This window comes from Dendrobates tinctorius, unplaced genomic scaffold, assembly GCF_039654945.1.
Source record: "Dendrobates tinctorius isolate UK_male_01 unplaced genomic scaffold, ASM3965494v1 ptg000098l, whole genome shotgun sequence".
NCBI classification, from domain to species: Eukaryota; Metazoa; Chordata; class Amphibia; order Anura; family Dendrobatidae; genus Dendrobates; species Dendrobates tinctorius.
In genome coordinates this window covers 27857558-27875467 of record NW_027361766.1, presented here as the reverse complement: position 1 = coordinate 27875467, position 17910 = coordinate 27857558, and the positions used below count along the sequence as shown (strand labels likewise).

The following is a 17910-nucleotide window of genomic DNA, read 5'->3' as shown; positions in this document are numbered from 1 at the left end:
CTGAGGAGTGAGTGGACTTCTGCGGCCTGGAGAAACAGCCATATGGGAACCCTGACGTGGGTGAGATAACCCTGGGGCTAAATAGCCTGTATAATGGACGCTCTCCTGTAATGCTGTGTATATTGCTGCTGGAGGTTTATGAAGGATGAATAAACCTCATAGACTATGATTTGTTGGAAAATCCTGTGCCGGATGTGTTTTTCGATCGCTGCAAGCGAGAACCCCTTACTTACATGACAGCGCTACCTCACAATATATATATATATATATATATATATATATATATATATATATATATATAAACACTGCACTGATTAAATCCTCATCTTTGGCTGCTGTATCTAGCTGCAATATGGATCTTGACATGCACAGCTTCTATGAAGATCTGGATTTACAAATGAAATTGGCTGTTGCTTTTGCTTTTGCTTGTCAAGAACAAAGAAAAAGAGAAAGACCGAGAAGACGTCGTCGTCACTATTGGCAACACCACATCCTTGAACTCCGAGAGAGCCGTGGAGCCTACCACTCTTTGTACACAGAGCTGTGGCAAAACCCAGAGAAGTTTTTTGACTACACAAGGATGTCAGAACAGAGCTTCCATGACTTGTTGCTATGTGTCCAAGGATCCAACTTTTGGTCACCCTGAGGTACGTAATTTGGAAAAAGAAACAACTGGCATTAATATGATTGCTATAAAAGCCATGTACTGATTTTTTTTTTTTCTCATTTTCTGTTCCGCAGATTCCTGGCTACCGGAGAGACATTATCATCAGAACATTTTCAATTCGGTATTAAAGTGTCCACACTTTCTGGGATTATTGGAGACACCTGTCGTGCTTTAGGTGACGTTATGTGGCAAGAATTCCTCCCCCAACCGACAACTGAACTCTGGCTGGAAAATGCTTCCAAATTCCAGGAAATTTGTAATTTTCCTAACTGTGTGGGGGCTGTGGACTGCAAGCACATTAGGATTATGAAACCTGCTGGAAGTGGAACAGAGTACTTCAATTATAAAAAATACTTTTCCATTGTTCTAATGGCTATTGCTGTAACGAATGGAAGCGGAGGCAGAGATGGTGAAGCTCACATTCGTTTTTATTTTTTAAGTAGAACCTCGGGACCACGGTCCGGGGGGCTCTGAAGGGGGCATGACTAGTGAGTCCCGGGTACCCATAGTAAAGCCCCTCAGGCAGGGCCAGAATGGAATACCCGGAGGACACAGGTGCTACCTCCAGTTAGACCCCGAACACTTGGCAGCTGTCCCAGTGGGACCAAAAGGGATAACAAAAGTTACAGCAGAGTCCGTAATGCGCTGGGTCCTGGATCCGGTTAGTTGGTAAGGAGTCGGTTCCAGTGACCTTCACACAGTCCTTGGACTCGGATGGCTGTAGGCGGAACGGGATGGCTTAAGCCCAGATGGTTGCTGATATAACCAGGTAACACAGGATACTGATATGCTGTGGAAACAGAGAGCATTAGACAATGCACAGAGACTGCAGATGCAGTGCAGACAGGTTAGCATGAGAACTGGATGTAGCAATGATAGATACTCATTGCTCCGGCGCTCTCCCTATGGAGGAGAGGCCAGAAATAGCAGCTAGTGCGCTGCCATTGGTTGACTGCATTTTTTTAATAATGCACACCGCCCCTTTAAGAAGGCAAGAGAGTGGGTGGGCGTGCCCTAATAGCCTTAGTTACAGATCTCCTCACAGGACGCCAGGAGGAGGAGGCAGGAAGGAGGACAGAATGCTGAGCAGCAGCATGTGAGGCTCGAGGTGAGTGCCCAGAACAGAGAGCAGCGGCAGGCCTGGATGCAGCGGCAGGACGGGGGCCAGGTGTAACAGCGGCAGACCTGGGCGCAGCGCCAAGACGGGGATTGGGTGTAACAATTGCAGATGCCGAGTGTAGATTTGTTGCTGTGGACATTGTCTCATTTGGACAAGGAAATGACTCGCAGACGTTCAAAAACTCTGACATGGGCCAAAGTCTGTATGGGAATGATTTTAATTTTCCACAGTCACGACCTCTTCCCAACACTGACGGACCACCAATGCCTTTTGTTGTTGTTGGGGATGAGGCATTCCAAATGTGTGCCAACCTCATTAAACCATACTCAAGTCGGAACAAATCACACAAAAAATATTTATAACTACCGACTGACAAGGGCACTAAGAACCGTGTAGTGTGTAATTGGATTGTTGGTATCTAAATGGCGCTTTTTGTGCACATTCATTAATCTAAAAATTGACAGTATTGGTGAGCTTGTGAAAGCATGTGTTGTTCTGCACAGCTACAGTGGGGCAAAAAAGTATTTAGTCAGTCAGCAATAGTGCAAGTTCCACCACTTAAAAAGATGAGAGGCGTCTGTAATTTACATCATAGGTAGACCTCAACTATGGGAGACAAACTGAGAAAAAAAAATCCAGAAAATCACATTGTCTGTTTTTTTTTCATTTTATTTGCATATTATGGTGGAAAATAAGTGTTTGGTCAGAAACAAGCAATCAAGATTTCTGGCTCTCACAGACCTGTAACTTCTTCTTTAAGAGTCTCCTCTTTCCTCCACTCATTACCTTTAGTAATGGCACCTGTTTAAACTTGTTATCAGTATAAAAAGACACCTGTGCACACCCTCAAACAGTCTGACTCCAAACTCCACTATGGTGAAGACCAAAGAGCTGTCAAAGGACACCAGAAACAAAATTGTAGCCCTGCACCAGGCTGGGAAGACTGAATCTGCAATAGCCAACCAGCTTGGAGTCAAGAAATCAACTGTGGGAGCAATAATTAGAAAATGGAAGACATACAAGACCACTGATAATCTCCCTCGATCTGGTGCTCCACGCAAAATCCCACCCCGTGGGGTCAGAATGATCACAAGAACGGTGAGCAAAAATCCCAGAACCACGCGGGGGGACCTAGTGAATGAACTGCAGAGAGCTGGGACCAATGTAACAAGGCCTACCATAAGTAACACACTACGCCACCATGGACTCAGATCCTGCAGTGCCAGACGTGTCCCACTGCTTAAGCCTGTACATGTCCGGGCCCGTCTGAAGTTTGCTAGAGAGCATTTGGATGATCCAGAGGAGTTTTGGGAGAATGTCCTATGGTCTGATGAAACCAAACTGGAACTGTTTGGTAGAAACACAACTTGTCGTGTTTGGAGGAAAAAGAATACTGAGTTGCATCCATCAAACACCATACCTACTGTAAAGCATGGTGGTGGAAACATCATGCTTTGGGGCTGTTTCTCTGCAAAGGGGCCAGGACGACTGATCCGGGTACATGAAAGAATGAATGGGGCCATGTATCGTGAGATTTTGAGTGCAAACCTCCTTCCATCAGCAAGGGCATTGAAGATGAAACGTGGCTGGGTCTTTCAACATGACAATGATCCAAAGCGCACCGCCAGGGCAACGAAGGAGTGGCTTCGTAAGAAGCATTTCAAGGTCCTGGAGTGGCCTAGCCAGTCTCCAGATCTCAACCCTATAGAAAACCTTTGGAGGGAGTTGAAAGTCCGTGTTGCCAAGCGAAAAGCCAAAAACATCACTGCTCTAGAGGAGATCTGCATGGAGGAATGGGCCAACATACCAACAACAGTGTGTGGCAACCTTGTGAAGACTTACAGAAAACGTTTGACCTCTGTCATTGCCAACAAAGGATATATCACAAAGTATTGAGATGAAATTTTGTTTCTGACCAAATACTTATTTTCCACCATAATATGCAAATAAAATGAAAAAAAAACAGACAATGTGATTTTCTGGATTTTTTTTTCTCAGTTTGTCTCCCATAGTTGAGGTCTACCTATGATGTAAATTACAGACGCCTCTCATCTTTTTAAGTGGTGGAACTTGCACTATTGCTGACTGACTAAATACTTTTTTGCCCCACTGTACATCCTGGTAAAAGAGTGACCAAACTTACAACCTGAAGAACCTGTTACATTGCATGATTACCAATTTCACCTGCTGAGAACCATAGTGGAAGATGTCCACATGAGGGATAAGTTTGCTGCTTACTTTATTTCAGATAATGGACGTGTGGCATGGCAAGACGAAATGATTTAAGTCGTAAAATGTACCTGTTATGCTTAAATGTACCTGTGATGTAGAAATGTACATGTAATGTTAGAATTTACCTCTAATGTTTGCTCAGTTAAATAATAAAATACCTTCAGTAAAACTTTCAAGTTCCCTCAAAATCACAACACACATGTGTGTGTTTGTGACAGCGGCGCATAAAGATACAAATAAAACAAGATATAGTGCAAACAAAATACAAGTTTTATTTTACAAAATTTAACAAAAAAGAAGGGTTAAGGTCAGTGTGATTGGATTTTGCATTGGGGTTTATGTGAGGGTCAGATGGGGTGGACCTTGGGAGTGTGGAGCTGTGAGGGTTGGGTAGTAGTTGATGAGGTAGGGGTTACAGGGGAAGGGTCTACAGGGGAAGGGGAAACAAATTGAAGGATTTGATCAGGGATGGCAGTGGAGACATTGGGGATAGATGACAAAGTGGAAAAATAGGAATCGATAGACAAACTGGAAGGTACAGACAAAGACACAAGGGAAGGTAGTGACAAATTGGTAGGAGAGGGTGGAGGTGGTGGGTTCAATGTGTGAATGGTTTTTTGGCTCTGGGTTTTCATTCCAGTGGAAATATTTTTCTTTGTCCTCTGTTTTCTTGGCCGAGTGGGAGTGGTGGCCTGTAGCAGTCATCTGGCATGGTGCTGGACTGTGCCGCATTGTGGATACTGTTGGATGCAGGTGTGCTGGTCTGGGCAGGGGTGCTGGACTGGGCAGGGGTGCTGGACTGGGCAGCATTGTGGATATTGATGGCTGCAGGGGTGCTGGACTGGGCAGAGGTGCTGGACTGGGCAGCATCGTGGATAATGCTGGCTGCATGGGTGCTGGATTCTGGAGCATGATGGATGCTGCTGGCTGCAGGGGTGATGAACTTGGCAGGTGGTCGATCTGTGAACTGGAGGCAGTGGTGGTGGAGGATAGTTTGGTGCTGTGGGAGTTGGAAAATAGATAGGCTGCTGGTAATATCCTCAGGCCTGTGGATTGTAGTCTTGTGACTGTTGCTGGGACTGCTGCTGCTGCTGTAATGTGTGGCTGTAAGCAACCTGGCAGGCCTGCATGACATTCAGCTGGAATTGCAGCTTAAGGTTTTCTGACACACTCCACTCTATTGCAGAAAAAAATGTTGCTCCGGTCTCTCAAAGTCAGCTTCCAGGCGGTCAAGGCGTTTGTTGACATCCTTGAACCCACTCTTCACTCTGTCAGCAATCAACCTAATCCCATTCTGGAAATCCATGCTTAAAGGTGCTGTCACACTTAGCGATGCACCAGCGATCCTGACCAGCGATATGACACGGTCAGGATCGCTGGTGCATCGCTAAGTGGTCGCTAGTGAGCTGCCACACAGGCAGATCTCACCAGCGACATAGCAGGGGTCGGGGGTCATTACTTACCTGTCAGACGAGGTGATCCTGACATCCTCCTGCCCGCGTCCACGCATCGCTCGTCGGCGCCACAGGAAGCCCAGCAGGAAGCTGATGACGAGAAACGGCCCAGGACGTTCTCACGCGATCAGCGATAACCAGCGGGGAGCCGGTCAGAGGTAAATATCAGACATAGCGATATCGCTAGCAATATCACTGCTACGTCACAAAAACCAGTGACGTTACAGCGATATTGCTAGCGATATCGCTTAGTGTGACAGGCCCTTAAGAGCATAAACTTGGGCATGCCTGACCTCTCCCAGGCCCTCTGCCACTGATGAGAAGACCCAACAAAAGCAGCGTCAGAGGGCTGGGAGAGGGGAAAACCTGATGGATCGGCTGCCTGTTCCCCAGCCTGTGAAGCCTGCAAGGTTGCTCCATCGCTGGTGGATGATTGGGACTGCGTCTGTTCAGTGGCTGGTAGATGAGGGGCCGCTTCAAAAGAGGATGATCCAGGTTGTGTTGTGCTGCTCCAGGTTCTGTGTGGAAAAAAAAAAAAACATTATTAAAAAGAAAATAATAAAAAAAATATACTTACGTTCGCTGAGCAAGCACAGGCATCAGAAATGCAAGGTTCCGGTGGTATTTGTATTTCCGAAACCTTTGAGCAGCACCTCTACGAACCCGAATCTCCTTTCTCATGTCCTTGTTGAAATGGTCCTTCATCAAATGCCAACGGATTTTGATTCTCTTCACTGTGAAGGGGGAAAAAAAGAAAACAATTAATTGGAAAACAATGCACATACATTAACAGGTTCACTGCCACATCAGACCACATTGCAATACTTACCAAAATCATTTCTGGCACGTGGCGTGGCATGGTCCCAATCAGCCAGCAGCCACTGTTGCCACTTCTTCCCAGAGACGTCGAATCACCACATTGTCGGGGTGCTGACAGTCACGGGTGTCCCACTATAGTACTCGCTCTTGCACAAGATGGATTAGTTGATCATTGTCAATATCCAGTGTGGCTACTTCCCGTTGTGAAACCTACAGATAAAATAGAAAAAAAGAATTTTAAGTAAAACTGAAAAAAAATTCTATTACAACTCTGATGAAAAGACTACTTACACCCCGTCTTTCCTCCTGAGACACATGGGCCCGACGATCCTGGGAGCTTCATTTCCACTTGACTGCTCCTGCTCTTCATCACTGGAAGGTACCTGTAAAGAAATTACCTGATTTGACACATGTGTACTATTGCCAGTCAATATATACCAATCAGAATAGCAAATGAGATTACATAATCTTTGTCAGGTCCACCCTCGGTAGATGTCAGTTCTTCACTTGAGGACATGATTGAAGAGTAGACAGCAGTCAAGTGAAACACTACAGAAAAGAACAGAGCAGAAAAACTAAACTTGTTAAGATCCAAACACAATGTTCACAAAAAAAAATCCATGGACAGCAATACTTACATTACAGGCAGTAGTCCAATAGCACAGCAGTAAGCACAGGCCAGGGACAGACGGCAGCACATGGAGACAACTGCAGCACCAGGAGACAACAGCAGCACCAGGAGACAACCAGGAAAAAAACGCTGCACCAGGAGAAAACCGCTGTACCAGGAGAGCCGACAAGCCTAAAAGTAACAGAAGAAAAAATTAGTACAAAGTACAAACGGCAGTGAGAGAGACAGACTTATTCAAAGGTTCTATACTTACATAGCCAGTCTTGTACTATCGTCCAGAGAGTTATGGCCTTGCAGTGTCCACACTTGTTTTTATAGCGCTATAAATTAGCAGGTGGTTAAAAAACTTCCTGGACCAACCCATTAAAAGTATGCATGCGTATTGAACTCATGTACGTATGCATGTTCTTGCATACGCATACGTTTCCATAGACAGTAATGTGTTTCTTTGACACACTCATCCGCAAGTGCATGACTGTGCATATTTGATGGATTTTTGCCGCTTAACAAAATGCAACATGTTGCATTCGCCGGACCCCGTCGCACACCGAGAAATGGCGCATGCGTACGCAGACGCATGTGAACTGATGCAAACGCATGCCCCAGCGTACACCATGTTAAGGATAGGTACAAATGATGCATTCGGATTGCTGTGGATAAAACGCTGCTCACACAGATACAAATTTGAAACCGGCCTAAATCGTATATGTGTGGTAGTAACATGACCACCACTCGCATAGGGAATGCAGAGGAATTGTTAGAGTGTGCAGACTCTTCTTCTTACTGCAGAAAACCTCTTTAAGATATTGGATTGAATATGAATGTTTATCCCTGACATGATTGAGCAAACACTGATCTTGTCAACAATGTGCTGACATTCCCGGTAAAACATACAATATACTAAAGCTTCCTCAGACAGAGTTGGGAAATAAGAATAGAAGTAGATTTTGAGGAAGCAGAGGGAGCAGTGACTGTCAGCCATTCACCAAGCACAGGGTTCTTTCCACCTCAACCACACTTCAGAAATTCAATGCCACGCTTTCTCCACAGTCCTCATTTATCTTGATCCCCCACTGTCTGATGCTCTGAGCACTTCCCTCATTTCCCTTTAATGCTTTCCTTCACAATGAATTGTTTTAGTAAAGATCCAGCACCAAACTAATACTAATAAGCTACTTTTTTATTGCTTAGCATTCATTTAATTGACTGTTTACACAGGCAGACAAGCTCTTCAGGTGTGCACTGAATGACCTCTGAGGGTATGCTCCCACGGTCAGTAAACATTGCGGGATGGGCGCTGCGTTCATCCGCAGCATCAAACCCGCACCGTCCAGATGTTACACCATAGTGGATGGGATTTCATGAAATCCCATGTCCACTATGCGTGCTCCAACACCTGCGGCTTCCCTGTGGAGATGGACATGTGGCGCGTCTTTCCAGAAGGCCGCATGACTATTTATTTTGTGGAGATGCGATCCTCTACAACATAAATTTCACCCATCCAATGGATTGGACACTGTGATTCCGCATGGTTCAATGAACACATGTGGAATCACCAGCATTCAAAAGCCGGCAGCGCTTTGGATGCAGCGGACATGTGCTGTGTCCAAAGCCCTGCCTAATACTGAACATCAGCACATACCCTAATAGAACATTCAGTTATTGGCTGCTATTATTCTCGGCAGTGCAGGCCCTGTTTACACAGAATGATGTTGTGGTGGTGGAACCACTGTGCCATGGAGGGGCATAACTAGATAAGCACCTGACTCATCAGTAGAAACCCTAGTGGTGGGGTAAGGCTTGGCTCCCGATGGACACCAGGTGCTACACCAGGACAGACCTTGGATGCGCGACAGCTGACCCCCAAGGGGTAGGTAGCTGGAAGGACTGGTAGAAGAGTACAACTGATACAGAAAAGCATGGCAGAAACATAGGAACCACAAATGCTGGTCTACAGATAGCCACTGGCAGGTGCAGGCTGGTATACAGATAGGCACTGGCTGGTGCAGGCTGATACAGTTGGTATACAGATAGGCACTGGCACATGCAGGCTGGTATACAGAAGTAGATGGCAGGTATACAGGCAGACGGGCAAGGCTGCTATACTAGCAGGCAGGTGCTGATGGATACAGCTAAAATACAGACACAAGCCAGGTATAGGTAGACAGGTACTGGATCGGTAGACTGGCAGGTACTGGGGAACCAACAACTAGCAAGCATGCAAAAGACTAACTATAGATATTGCTCAGCACCTCAATTCAGTTAGAGGTGCCTTAAATAGGAAGTGTCTCCGAGCCATTGGCTGGGGACACTTTAGGATGGTCCCTTTAAGAAAGAGCATGTGCATTAGGTACAGTGGCCAGGGGTCTGTGCGCCATGTGCAGACCCCATGTAGCATTTGGTGAAGGAGGAGGAGAATGTGTGTGATGGGGGACGTGGCAGTGAGTGAGTTAGTGTCCTTTATGGGGGGAGGGGAGAAGCGTGAAAAAAACACCTGAAAATGCAAGTAGAAAACCGTCCTAAAAATGTAGAAAAAATGCTCAAATATACCATTAGCGGTCAAAAATGTAATACTGATCAAGAAACAACCAAAATGTTGCAAAAAATAATGCTTGAGGAAAGAAATTCCACCATGCCATGAAGCATCTTCCTCTAAGATATGAAAATATCCTCTTCGGAGAGAAAGAGTGCAGGAATTTGAGTGCTACTTATTGGGGTATCAAGCCTAAAAGATTTCACTCTTCCCGCCTTCGAATATATCACATACATTCAGAGAAAATGAGAGAGCCGCAGCTTTGACTTTCTCCAGATGTATGTGATTTATCGAAAGGCAGGGAGACTAAAGACAGCGCTGATTAGCTGCAGGGATTGCATGGCATAATAATGATATGTAATCCTCTGGAGAGGCAGCTCCAACATTGCTGGAATGGCACCGACAGCGCCACAGGAGGCGAGTATAAGTGTTATTATTTTGCAAAGAGGAAACATGAAGATTAACCCCTATCCTACATTGGATGTAATATTCCGTCCATGTGACCTGGGACCTAAGTCCCAAGGATGGAATATTACGTCACACGCGATCAGCGGCGCTCACGGGGAGATTATCACAGCTGACACCCGGCATTATGTGTCAGGGGCAGTCACGGAGTGCCCCCGGCACATTAACCCCTGGCACACTGCGATCATGTTTACCGGGGGCATAGGAGAGAAGCGCGCAATGAGGGGGCTCCCTCCGTGCTTCCCTGCGACCCCCGAAGCGACGCGATGTGCTGCGTCGCTCTGAGAGTCCTCCTTCCTGCAGGCCCCCGGATCCAATATGGCCACAGGGGCCTTCGGGGTCCTGCAGGGAGGCGGCTTTCTCACTGCCTGCTTCATGAGGAAGCCTGCAGCAGCGCCTGTGATCTGTATCTGACACAAGACAGTGATATCCCCCCCTGGGACAATATAATAAAGTAAAAAAAAATAATTTAAAAAAAATCCCAAATCTTTATTCTCATTTGCACAAGGAAAGACTAGAAGCAATGGGATGAAACTGAATGGGAGGGGACACAGATTAGATATTAGAAAAAACTTTTTGACAGAGTGATCAATGAGTGGAACAGGCTACCACGAGAAGTGGTGAGTTCTCCTTCAATGGAAGTCTTCAAACCGAGGCTGGACAGACATCTGACTGGGATGATTTAGCGAATCCTGCTTTGAGCAGGGGGTTGGGCCAGATGGCCCAGGAGGTCCCTTCCAACTCTACGATTCTATGATTCTATGAAATAAAAAAAATATATATTCCCTAATAAATTATTTTTTTCTAAATAAAAAAAACAAGAAAAGTACACATATTTAGTATTGCCGCGTCTGTAACGACCCGCCCTATAAAACTGTCCCACTAGTTAACCCCTTTTGTGAACCCCTTAAAAAAAAATAAAGCAAAAAACAATGCTTTATCATCATACCGCCGAACAAAAAGTGCAATAACACGCGATCAAAAAGAGGTACATAAATAACCATGGTACCGCTGAAAACGTAATCTTGTCCCGCAAAAAATGAGCCACCACACAGCGTCATCAGCGAAGAAATAAGAGATATAACTCGCAGAATAAAGTGATGCAAAAATAATTATTTTTTATATAAAATTGGTTTTATTGTATAAAAGCGCCAAAACATAAAAAAAACATAAATGATGTATGTCTGTAATCGTACTGACCTGAGGAATAAAACCTCTTTATCAATTTTAGCACACGCAGAACAGTGTAAACGCCACCCCCAAAAGAAATACATGAAATGCTGGTTTTTGTTCATTCTGCGTGCCAAAAGTCGGAATTAAAAGCGATTAAAAAAAATGTCACGTGCCCGAAAATGGTACCAATAAAAATATCAACTCGTGCCGCAAAAAATAAGACCTCACATGACTCTGTGGGTTAAAATACGGAAAAATTATAGCTCTCAAAATGTGGTGATGCAAAAACTATTTTTACAATAAAAAGCGTCTTTTAGCGTATGACAGCTGCCAAACATAAAAACTGCCATAAATAGTAAATCAAACCCCTCTTTATCACCCCTTTAGTTAGGGAAAAATAATAAAATTAAAAAAATGTATTTATTTCCATTTTCCCATTAGGGTTAGGATTAGGGTTAAGGTTAGGGCTAGGGCAAGGGTTAGGTCTAGGGCTGAGATTAGGGTAAGGGGTGTGTTGGGGTTAGAGTTGGAGTTAGAATTGGGGGGTTTCCACTGTTTGGGCACATCAGGGGCTCTCAAAACGCAACATGGCGTCTGATCTCAGCTCCAGCCAAAAAAGTCAAATGGCACTGCTTCCCTTCTGAGCTCTGCCATGCGCCCAAATAGTTGTTTACACCCACTTATGGGGTATCAACATACTCAGGACAAATTGCACAATAACTTTTGGTGTCCTGTGTCCCTTGGGAAAATAAAAATTGGGGGTGAAAAGATCATTTTTGTAGAAAAAATATTTTTTTAATTGTACGGCTCTACGTTATAAACTTCTGTGAAGCTCTTGGGGGTTCAAAGTTCTCACCACACATCTAGATAAGTTCCTTGGAGGGGTCTAGTTTCCAAAATGGGGTCACTTTTGGGGGATTTCCACTGTTTAGGCACATCAGGGGCTCTCCAAATGTGACATGGTGTCCAATCTCAATTCCAGCCAATTTTGCGTTGAAAAAGTCAAATAGCGCTTATTCCCTTCTGAGCTCTGCCATGCGCCGTAACAGTGGTCCACCCCCACATATCAGGTATCAGCATACTCAGGACAAATTGCACAATAACTTTTGCAGTCCAATATCTCCTGTTACCCTTGGTAAAATAAAAGAAATTGGACCTGAAGTAATTTTTTTTGTGAAAAAAAGGTAAATGTTCATTTTTTTAAACATTCAAAAAATTCCTGGGAAGCACCTCAAGGGTTAATAAACTTCTTGATTGTGGTTTTGAGCACCTTAAGGGGTGCAGTTTTTAGAATGGTGTCAGTTTGGGTATTTTCTATCATATAGACCCCTCAAAGTGACTTCAAATGTGATGTGGTCCCTAAAAAAAATGATGTTGTAAAAATGAGAAATCGCTGGTCAACTTTTAACCCTTATAACTTCCTAACAGAAAAAAAATTTTGGTTCCAAAATTGTGCTGATGTAAAGTAAACATGTGGGAAATGTTACTTATTAAGCTTTTTTGTGCCATTTTTTGTGATTTAAGGACATAAAAATTAAAATTTGGAAAATTGCAAAATGTTCAAAATTTTTGCCAAATTTCTGTTTTTTTCACAAATAAACGCAAGTTATATGAAATAAATTTTACCATTGACATGAAGTACAATATGTCACGAGAAAACGATGTCAGAATCACCGAGATCCATGGAAGCATTCCGGAGTTAATACCTCATAAAGGGACAGTGGTCAGAATTGTAAAAATTGGGCAGGCCATTAACATGCAAACCACCCTTGGGAGTAAAGGGGTTAAAAAAGGGTTGTGCAAGAAGTGCATAACCCCTTTGAGGGTGTTTATTCCTCATCAGTGCAAAGCAGCAGGAGGTGTGATTTGGTTAGGTGAGAGTATTTGGCTAGGTGAGAGTCCTCTGACTTGGAGTGTAAGGGGGAACGTTTCTTCTTGTGGAGAATGTCAAACCGGCGTAAGTTTACATATAGACCATGCAATGTTCCTCTGGAAAATATATATGCAAATAGCTTCTTTAGAGAGGACAATGAAAAGAACGCTATTGAGAGTATTAATCCCATTACAAAGTCAATATTACTTTGCCTGTATTGATGAGCGAATATATCCGTTACTATTCGTACTGATAGTACTGTATTCGGGTTACTCGTTACATTGCGAGTATTTGTGTACTTGCCTCGCTATATTCGGATGTCCCACCCAGCAGTTTTGGCGCCTCCTTTGCAGCCACTAAACATGCTGGGCTTCTTAACCAATCACAGTAATGCCGCAGACATCTTAGATGTGGCATTACTGCGATTGGCTGGCTGCCCAGCATCATAGGGTCTATTGAATCCCTGCCGTTGCCATTTTGTGAATATTGCATCCAGAGCCTGTGTTCTACAAGCATAGGAAGAGATTAGTGATGGGCGAGTCCTAAATTACTCGGAATCGCTTGACTCTAGCGAGTCCGAGCCCGGGACTCGCTACTCGTTGCGAGTCTAGCGAGTCCAATGTTAATGAATGGGGAAGCGAGTTTTAGCGAGTAATGTGCGATTTACAAATTACAAAGGAACATAACAGATTCTATATTTGCGAGTCCCGAATCCAGTATACAGGACTCGGGATTCGTAGACTCGCTCAGACTCGCTCACAATCGCTGTGTGTTGACATAGGCTGTCTTGGAAACTTGTAGGAATATAACAGATTCTGTATAAGCGAGTCCCGAATCCAGTATACAGGACTCGGAATCGTAGACTCGCTCAGACTAGCTGTTGACAGCGATGTGATATAGCGAGTCTAGCGAGTGAGAAAAAAAAACTCTGACAAAACTAGGATTGCCATTGACTTGCATTGGACTCGTTACTGTGCGAGTAATCACTGGGAGACTCACCGAGTAACGAGTCCAGCGAGTCCCTTACTATTCGCCGAGTAACGAGTCCTAGCGAGTAGACTCGCCCATCCCTAGAAGAGATCACTCAGCTGCTAGGGAGAACCTTTAGGATTCTTGATAACACAAAAGCCCTTTTCAGGGCTACCTGCAGTGTATACTAGGTCAGTGTAGAGTAGGGAGAGAGAGATACTCGAGCAGGGACAGTTTAAAGGAGCCGGTCACTAGCTCCACAATACCACAAAAAAATAGCCCTTTTCAGAGCTGAAGACACACACAACAAAGTCAGAGTACAGGGAGGGAGAGATTGTGTATTACGTAGGGAGAGGTGAGAGTGTTCTGCCTGTGTCCATCTTAAAACAGCACTTGTTAGAGGCAAAGCAATACTTTTCCTGCACACAGAGTACTAGCATTTTGTGCTGCCTTTTTTAAAGTCTCAGTCTATTTTCCATGCTGTTTTTGGGGTCAGAGCCTGGCTTCTTCTGTCCACATTAGTCCACTTAAAAAGCGTTAAGCGACCTACGCAAAGCAGCAGTCCAAACAATTCCTACTGCCTGCTACCAAGCAAGCACCAGGCCGTTTTCCCTGCTGCTTTGGGGGTCAGCGTCTGGCTTCTGCTATCCACATTAGTCCACTTAAAAAGGCGTTAAGTGCCTTATGCCAAGCAGTAGTTCAAAAATTTCCAACTGCCTGCTACCAAGCACACACCAGGCCATTTTCCCCGCTGTTTTTGGGGTCATAGCCTGGCTTCTGCTGTCCATATTTGTCCACTTAAAGGGAATCTGTCACCCCATTTTTGCTCTATGAGCTTTGGCCACCGCCATCAGGGGCTTATCTACAGCATTCTGTAGATAAGAATGCTGTAGATAAGCCTCTGATGTAGAATGCTGTAGTTAAGTCCCTGATGGCGGTGGCCGCAGCTCATAGAGCAAAAATGGGGTGGCAGATTCCCTTTAAAAAAGGCGTTAAGTGTCCTATGCAAAGCAGTAGTCCAAACATTTCCTACTGCCTGCTACTAAGCACGCACCAGGCCCTTTTTCCTCACTGTTTGGGGGTCAGAGCCTGCCTTCTGCTGTCCACATTAGTCCACTTGAAAAGGCGTTAAGTGCCCTATGCAAAGCAGTACTCCAGACACTTCCTACTGCCTGCTACAAGCACGCACCAGGCCATTTTCCCTGCTGTTTTGGGGGTCAGAACCTGGCTTCTGCTGTTCATATTAGTCCACTTAAAAAGGCGTTACATGCTCTACGCAAAGCAGTAGTCCAAACATTTCCTACTGCCTGCTACCAAGCACGCACTAGGCCATTTTCCCCACTATTTTGCCCGGTGTGCCGTCCCTATGTTACACAAGCACATGATAAACAATCTGAACCGTGCTCTCACCAACGCCATAACTGGGAAGGTCCACCCAACAACAGACACCTGGACAAGTTGTTGTGGACAGGGATGATACATTGCTGTCGTTTCTGTTTAATCACTTTCATCACATCCATTTCAGCCTTTTCCTCAGGCCCTCAGACACCTTTCTAGGGTCCAGGAGAAAATTACTTGCATTTCCCATTGACTTGCATTGTACTCGCTATTCGGAAAGAATACGAGATTTTTACAAAGTGCTCGTTATGAGTATAGCGATTACGAATATTATGGTACTCTCTCATCACTATTTGCCAGGCCTATAAGTCTGGGTTACATTGGCTTAGCACTGTCTACAAAGAGAAATGTTCACACTTAGAATTCCTTCTTGAAAACATGACTGGTTTAACTGGAAAAGACTTTGAGTGCACATACCCTAAATATAAACCATTCTAGTTTTTCATCAGACTTTCTAAATATTTCAAAACAACTTAGGCTAGGTTCTCATTAGCGTTTGTGTGCGCAGCGTTTCATCTGCATGTGCAAACGCATGTCAAAACGCATACTAATGCATGTTTACGCCTCCTTTTTTATCCGCATCAATTTACGCATGACGGCAAAAAAACGCTGCGTTTGCATGCGTTTTTTGCATGTGTTTGTGTTTTTTCAGCGCATGCGTTCGAAAATTTCCCTGACACAAGCCACACCCAATGGGCGTGTCTCATTTCACAGACAAGATTATGTAAAAAACGCATGCTTTATTTTGACGCACTCATCCGAATGAATGCGCATATTTGACGGATTTTTGCCGCTTACAAAAATCCAACATGATGTGTTCGACGGACCCCGCCGCCCATCGAAAAACAACGCATGCGTACGCTGATGCAGCAAACTGATGCAAATGCATGGCCCTGCGTACACCATGTTAAAGTTAGGAAAACATGACGCATACGGATTGCTGCGGATGAAACGCTGCACAAACAGACACAAATGTGAAACCAGCCTTACTTCCTCATATATTAGGGGTCTGTGTTTAGGGAAAAGGTGCTCTACTAAACTGGCAGAGTTAGAAGCTTTAGTAATTAATGCAAAATTTACTCTGGTAAATAAAAATATATATATAAAAAAAAAATATTTTGCCCAGCACATAATTAAACAGATCAAAGCCTGATTTTTTTATTTTATAAAGATAATTGTATACCAGTATATTATTAAGATCTTAAAAATTCTGGAACACTGTGTTGCAACTAACACAACAGTCGTTGTAAAGTCTCTTCATTCCTTCCCAGGCCAGGGTCCCTAAAATATCTGCTTAGGTGGCACTTTTCCACATTGGCAGCCATCCACAGAGACCCTACTCCCATTCTTTAGTTATCGCAAAGATAGTGACATGTGGGCTTTTCTCAGATTATTATTTTCGCCTGGTGATTCATCCATGTTTGTATGATACATTTGGAAATGGATTGAATTCCAATTCCATTCATTCAGAATTCCAAATTGTGGACATTTAAGCTCTGCCCCCACAAATGCCTGGTAAAGCCCTGAGAACACTCCATTTTGAACTTGGGTTTGCAATACCATGTCCATTTTGCAATCTAGGTTGTGTGATTGACCTGGCAAAGTCCAAATTGTAGGCAAGTATGTCAAATCACCAGGTTCAGAAGCCACAAAATTATCACGCTGCCAAAACTACATTTAACATTTTCAAACAGTGTCACTTTGAAAAGCTTTTCTGCTCTCATGGGAAGGAAGCCCACCCTGTTCTAGTGATGAAATAAATAGTTCAAGTGCCGATTAGTGATAAGGATCATTGTGGTTCACTTGACCATTAGATTAAAAATGTAAAGAATTGGCCGGAGCCTCCCCTCCCCTCCCCCCCCCAAGGAGGCATAGGCGGAGGCCAGCATGACGGGGGGGTGGTCGGCTACCAGGGGGAGTACCCTGGAGTTGGGGGAGTATATAGAGGAATGGTGTGGGTGTCCCCTTCCTCGTTGGATCTGGCCCCCCACAAGAAGAAGTCCCGCCCTCCCTCCCTTTGTGTTCTTGGTGTGCTGTTGGTTATATTTTATTTTGGGTCATGGCGGTTTCGAGAGGGGGGGAGTCCTTGAAGTCGGTAAAAATTGGGTTTGGAGACTCAGTGTCTAGGGTCTCCTTCATTTAAACAGGTATCTTGGGGGTGATCTGGTGAAAGGTGGTGGGGGAGTTTCCGGCCGAAGTGGCGGATCCCCGAGTAGCTTAGTGGACAAGATATATCGGTGTTTGTGCTCCCGAGCCAGTGGGGTATCGGCTGGGAGCAATCATGAGGGGTTTTTGTCCACAGCAATTTTTGGGGTTATTCACCAAGATCTTGGGGCTTCAAGGACTCCTTCTCAGGTTCATGTTATTGTTAATGTGATTTATGATTAACTGTTTGTGTTTTTGGTGTTTATAATAAAGGCTGCTGTGGCCATAACATTCCAAAAGAAATTTCGAGTCTCCGTGTTCTGTGGTGGGGATTATTGGAGGTGATGCGGGGGGGAGGTTTGGTGACAGGGTGAGATTGTTCCCACGCCTGTTTGGTGGCAACTCGACACTACCAACGTCATGTAGTATTT

At 44.5% G+C, this 17910-nt stretch overlaps 1 protein-coding gene across 1 annotated transcript in view; it reads left to right on the top strand.

Annotated features, from left to right (window-relative positions):
- The window catches only part of LOC141099133 (polymeric immunoglobulin receptor-like), a 181791-nt gene that overhangs the window by 136820 nt on the left and 27061 nt on the right, over positions 1 to 17910 (top strand). The window lies entirely within an intron of this gene.